This window comes from Phascolarctos cinereus, unplaced genomic scaffold (assembly GCF_003287225.1).
Source record: "Phascolarctos cinereus isolate Bilbo 61053 unplaced genomic scaffold, phaCin_HiC Scaffold_4;HRSCAF=312, whole genome shotgun sequence".
Taxonomy (NCBI): domain Eukaryota; kingdom Metazoa; phylum Chordata; class Mammalia; order Diprotodontia; family Phascolarctidae; genus Phascolarctos; species Phascolarctos cinereus.
The window spans coordinates 681,322,558-681,328,911 of NW_027555847.1; the positions used below are offsets into that span (position 1 = coordinate 681,322,558).

General features: G+C 49.3%; 1 protein-coding gene across 1 annotated transcript in view; it reads left to right on the forward strand.

The window, feature by feature from the left end:
- Positions 1-210: 210 nt before the first annotated feature.
- LOC110203896 (mucin-16-like) overlaps positions 211-6,354 on the forward strand; it is a 162,953-nt gene continuing 156,809 nt past the window's right edge. Inside the window, exon 1 of the mRNA XM_078154188.1 lies at positions 211-372. The gene's annotated coding sequence lies outside the window, so the exon portion shown is untranslated. The remainder of the gene's footprint in view (positions 373-6,354) is intronic.

Genomic DNA, 6,354 nt, shown 5'->3' on the forward strand with positions numbered 1-6,354 from the left:
TTCCTCTCCTCCTCCCCTGGGGCACAGGCATATCTAAACACACAGAGGAAAAGAGAAACTGCCACAGCCGCCTCGTTGGCCCTTTTTGGCTCTTCACAGCCGCCGTAGCAGGGCGTATTCCAAAGTGACCGTTTGGCATATTTCAAGACTGGAGGCCTCAGCTCCTAGCTCACGCCACCATGAAGGCCCCTGTAAGGCGGCGCGCGGCTCCGGCGCGGTACCGAGGTTGGCCCCGGCCGGGGTCCGCAGGGCCACGCTCTGGACCCCACGGAAAAGCAGCAACTCCTCCGTTTACTGCAGGCACGAGACGGGGAGAGAGAACCCGAGGCTGTGGAGCCGAGGCAGGGGCTGCCCCACCGGAGCGAGGCTGAGGTCCGGGGGCGGGGCCGAGGGGAAGGGGGCAGAGCATGGCCCCGGCCAGAACGAGGAAAGAGGCAGTGCGAGACTGCTGTGGGGGCGGGGCTGGAGGAAAAGGAGAAGTGAGGGATAGTAGCCTAGGGAGGCTGAAGGAGGGGGCGGAGCAAAGACCAGAGCGAGGCTGTAGGGGCGGGGATGAAGGGAAAGGGGCGGGGTTGAGTTGTGGGGGCACGTGCTGGGCGTGAGGCTGAGGGGAACGTCCATCAGTCCACCAGTCCTCTTTTATAAAGTGCCGGGTGTGTGCTAGACAGTGTGCTAAGCGCTGGGGGTACAAACAGAGGCAAAAGACAATCCATGCCCTCAAGGGGCTCACAGTGCATAGCAAGGTGCCCTGCCCATAGGATATACTTAATAAATGTTTACTGAGTGAATGAAGCTAATGAGGGAGACGATATGGAAATAAGTATCTAGAAAGGAAGCTGAGTACAAGATGAGCAGAAGACAGTTGACAGAGGGAAGGCACTGGAATTAAGTGGGATTGGGGAAGGCTTCCTATAGGAGGTGGGATTTTGTCTGGGACTTGAAGGAAGCCAGGGAGGTCAGTGGTCAGTGGAGGAGGAAGAGCGTTCCAGGCATGGGGGACAGCCAGAGAGAATGCCCAGAGCTGAGAGATGGAGGGTCTTATCTGTGGAAGAGGCAGGAGCATGGAAGAATAGTTGGTGGGGAGTAAGGTGTAAGAAAACTGGAAAGGGAAGAGGGGGCCAGGTCATGAAGGGCTTTGAATGCCAAGTAGAGCATTTTGTATTTGATGGGGGGGGCGGTAGGAAGTCACTAGAGTTTATTGAGTAGGGACTCTTGGTGACATGATCAGACTTGGGCTTAAGGAAAATCACTTTAGTGGCTGAATGGAGGGTGGATTTGTGGTGAGAGGTGTGAGGAAGGTAGGAACATAGCCCTATCCACCTCCCCCCTCCATCCAGCAGGCTATTATTATAAGACTGGATGTGTCGTGATGAGAGTCTGAACTGGCTCTGGAGTCAGGAGGACCTGAGTTCAAATCTGACCTCAGACACATAATACTCACTAGCTGTGTGACTCTGGGCAAGTCATTTAACCCCAATTGCCTCACCAAAAAAAAAAAAGAACGAAAAAAAAGAAAAATTCACAGGCCTTGGCAACAGCTTGGATATGGGGATAAAAGATAGTGAGGAGTCTAGAATGACCCCTAGGTTGGGAGCCTGAGGGATTGGGAGTGTGGCATTGCTTTCTACAGTTGTAGGGGAGAGAGGAGGGGGAGCAGGTTTAGGGGGAAATATAATGAGTTCAGTTTTAGACATATTGAGCCGTTTACTGGACATCCAGTTTGAGACGTCTGAAAGACAGTTGGAGATAGAAGAAAGGTAGATTTGAGAATCATCACTTTGGAGATGGTAATTAAATTCACTGGAGCTGATGAGATCATCAAGTGAAGTAGTATAGAGGGAGAAGAGAAGAGAGCCCAGCACAGAACCCAGAGGGATACCTGTGATTAGAGGGCATGATCTGGAGAAGGGTCCAGTAAAGAAGCCTGAGAAGGAGCAGTCAGAGAGGTAGGAGGAGAACCTCGAAAACCCAGAGAGAAGAGCAGATGAAGGAAGAGAGAATGATCCTGGGTGTCAAAGGCTGCAGAGGTGAAGGAGAATGAGGATTGAGAAAGGGCCATTGGGTTTGACAGCCAAGAGATCATTGACAACTTGGAGAGGGCAGTTTTGGTGGAATAGTGAGGTCATGAGCAGGATTTAAGGAGTTAAGAAGAGAGTGAGAGGCTAGTGGAAGCACCTGTTGTAGATGGCCTTCTCATGGAGTTTAGCCACAAAGGACAGAAAAGATGTAGGATGGTACTTAGCAAGGATGGAAGGTTCAAGTGAGGGCTTTTCCAGGATGGTGGAGACTTGGGCATGTTTGTAGGTATCAGGAAATGAACCAGTGGCTGGAGAGACTGAAAATAAGAGATGGAATCAGATGACAGAGTGGGTAAATCTGTTACTGGAGACGAGATGGATTGAGCAGGTAGAAGGGTTAGCTTTGGTAAGGAGTAAGGCCACCTCATCACAAGACAGGGGTGGAAGAGGAGAGAGGGACAGAAAGCACCTCAGTGACAGGAGATGAGAAAGAGGGAGCTTATGGTGAATGGCCTCATTTGTTTCCTGTAAAACAGGAGGTGAGGTTCTCAGCTGAGAGAGTGGGGGGAGGGAGAGCCAGGGGAAGTTTGAGGAGGGATGAGGAGGTTTGGAATGTGACGAGTGGGAGAGGGAGTTGATGAGGGAGATATACAAGGTTTACCTAGCTGCAGTGAGGGCCCAGTTGACGTTGGGTATCACATTTATAGTGGACCTAGTCAGAATGATTGTGTGATTTTTTTACATGTTCATTTTGTAGCATGTGTATAGTATGCAAAGGGGCAAATGGTAGGAGTGATCCAGGCTGAGTTTTGGCAGGGCATAATGGAGGAAATGATAAAGGGGCTAGGGATTCAAGAGAGGGCCACAGTGTAGAATTGAATTGGTTTAACAAGGGGTCAGGGTGTAAAAAAAGAGAGTGGCCAGTGCAGGGGAGATGGCCTGGGAGACAACTGAGAAGTCAAGGAATTGGAGTTCATGGGGGCAGGAGAGGAGGAAGGTTGGGCAAAAAGGGCAAAGTTCGAGGCTCAGGTGAGTCAGGGCTGGGATGAGAAGTGAGGCTGGTGGGAGGCTGAGGGCTTTCGTGGCAAAAGCTAGGCTGAGGTGAAGAGGGTGGGGAGAATTTAGATGGCTGAGAGTCAGGTTCACACGGGGAGAGGGGAATCTGAGGGGATCTTAACTGAGCAGGGGAGGGCTCCCAGGTAGAAGGAGCAAGGCTTCTGGGGCCAGTGAGAGGGTGAGGTAAGGGGCTGAGCTAGAGCCTGGAGTCTTAGGTAAGGGATGGGGCCAGGGCCAGGTTTGGGTGAGTTTTAGATGAGGGACTGGGGCTGGATTTAGGCCAGCTGGATTGCACAGTGGATGGAGTGCTGGACCAGGAATCAGGAAGACCTGAATTTGAATTCTGCTTCATGCAGTAGCTAGCTCTGTGACCTTGGGCAAGTTACTTCCATCAATGCTCTCAGCCTCAGTTTTTGCACCTGTATTGGGAGAATAACAACCTACCACGCAGGGTTGTGGTGAGGACCAAATAAGATAACATGAGAAGCACCTTGCAAAGCTTAAGGCCTGTATAAATGCTGCTGTCATTGTTATCATCATCATCACCATCATCATTATTAATCTGTGCCGTGAAAGGTGAGACTCAGGTGAACCTGGTTGGAGGAGGGCTGAGGTTGAGATGGCTTGAGGCTAAAGTGATAAAGGTCTGGGGGATTTAGGGGAGCCATGAGGGGGATCCCCAGGATGGAAGTGAGGCTCAGGGGATACTGAGGAAGCTCATGCTCCTTCAGTGTCCCGAGCACTTTGTGTGAGTCCTGACACCCTGACTTTGTAACCTTGGGCAAGCCAGTTCCCTCTTCTTTGCTTCCATTTTCCATGTAGAAAAGGAGCACATTGACGTCATGGTCTCCCTAAGTCCTCCAGGATCGCAGTCTTGTGGTCTGGGCCCTCAGGATGTACAGAGCAGAGTTGGGGACAAGCTATGTCTTACTCAGACTGTTGGGGGAGGGTAAAGATCTGTGAGAGGCAAAGACAACTGGTGTTTAAAAAGCATGAATTGGGTTATCTGTTCAGTGCCTACTGTGTCCTGGATGGAAGAGTCCTGGGAGTGCCCAAAGAGGCAGAAAGAGAGAGAACCAAGGTTAGGCTACTGTCTTGAAGCCAGTGGCATCCAGAAAGTAATTGACGTCAGCTTTGGGAGAAAAATGGGTCCAGCACAAAGGAGAAGATCCTTCCTATCAGGAAGGAGAGGTGATCTCTTCCCCTTCCTCAGGCAAGATAAGGTGGGTGGTCCAAGGAAAAAAGGATAATTGGGATTTCTATATTCAGTTCAAGAAATTCAGCACAGTTATGAAGTACCTTCTGAGTGCAGGGTCCTGAGGAAATTAACATATTACATCAAAGAATCACAGCATTTTGGTGTTGAAATTCAATGAGAAAAGCATTTATTAAATACCCACTGTGTGCCAGGCACTTAGGAGGAGCTGGGGATCCAAAAAATGAAAGGCCCCACCCTTGAGGAGAACCTTTAAACATTCTTCTGGAAGGGAGGGTCCTCAATAGCCGAGTAATCCACATTCAACCTGAAGAAGAAGGCCTTCAGTGTCCCAGAAACTGGAGGTCCAGCTTCAGAAACCTTGCCAGAGAGAGACTTTCTGACCTCCCAAGGCAACCTCTTCCCCTTTGAGAGAGCTCCCACTGCTGCCAAGTCTTTCCTTATCTTGAGCCTCTGTTTGCCTCCATGTATCCTTCACTCCTGGTTCTGCTGTCTGGACCCAAACAGAACGAGTTGAACCCTTCTTCCACTTGACAGCTGTTTCCCAAGTATCTGAAGGTCTCTCCTGTTTCTACTAAGTCTTCTCTTCTCCATAGTAAACATCCCTAATTCCTTCATGGACTCAAGGCCTTTCTCCAGCCTGGTGGCCCTGCTTTGGATGCTGTTCAGCTTATCAGTGTCCTTCCCCAATGTGGCCAGGCTTCATACAGCACTCCTGAAGTGGTCTGACTAGGGCAGAGTCCAGTGGGACCATCACCTCTTTATTCTTGGAAGCAGTGCCTCTCTTAATGCAGTTCAAGCTTTATTTTAGCTGCTTTCTCCGTTGGCTCCGTGAGTCACCCAAACTGCAGATACTTTTCAGACAAACTGCTGTCTTACCGTGCTTTGGAATGGAACAACATTTCTTACCTAATGGAAAAGCACTTATTAACTGTTAGCTGTGAGCCAAGCACTGTGCTAATTGTTGGGGATACAAATAAAATGTCTCAGGGAACTCTAATTAGGGGAGACAATCCTGATGCGTGCCCCACCTTGTGAAGCTCATTTTCTTAAACCCACATCTAAGAATTTGTATTTTCCTATTTCATAGATTTCTACTTGGAGAGGACTCCCAGGTCATTGTGTCAACTCCTTCCTTTATTTTCTAGATAAGGAATAAGAGGCCAGAAAAGGCAATGCGTTCTCCAAGGTGGCACAGGCAGTATATGGTAGAACCAAGGCCTGAAGCTGGCATGCTTTCCCCCTATGCCACCCTGTCCCATCCTCACTGAATTTTGGCTCCAATGTTCCTGTGTCCAGTGTATTTATTGCCTAACCCTGGTCTTAGGACACTAAATTTTGTGCTCTACTTGCATTGGAAAAGCAGAAATAAAGAATTAGATGAGGTTCAGAGGCAGAAAGGACATTGGCAACTGGGAACATAAGGAGAGGCTTCCCGGAAGAGGTGACATACATCTCTGGGCCATGAAGGATGAGCCTCATGTGTAGGCCTAAGGAATTCCCTAAATAGAGGCTGAGGAAACAGGAGAGCAGAGATAGTGTTTAGGATGGGGACAGAGGCAGAGGAGAGTAAAAGTAGAACAATACCGCAAAAGTATGGTGCCACCACATTGCAAGGGGACTTAAGGATAGGTTTGGTTTTTTTTTTTCTTCTGAGGCAGTTGGGGTTACATGATTTGCCCAGGGTCACACAGCTAATACATGTCAAGCTTCTGAGGCTGGATTTGAAGTCAGATCCTCGTGGCTCAAAGGCCTCTGTTCTAGCCATTGTACCAAAGAATAAGTTTTTGTTCTTTAACTTCATTCATGTCTGACTTTCCATGACCCCTTAGGGATTTTCTTGGCAGAAATACTGGAGTGGTTTGCCATTTCCTTCTCCAGCTCATTTTACACATGAAGAAACTGAGGCAAACAAGATTAAGTGACTTGGCCAGGGTCATACAGCTAGTAAGTGTCTGAGAATGGATTTGAAGTCAGGAAGATGAGTCTTCCTGACTCCAGGCCTGACACTCTATGGACTGCGCCACCTTGCAGCCCTAAGACTAGGTGGGCATCTGAAGGGTT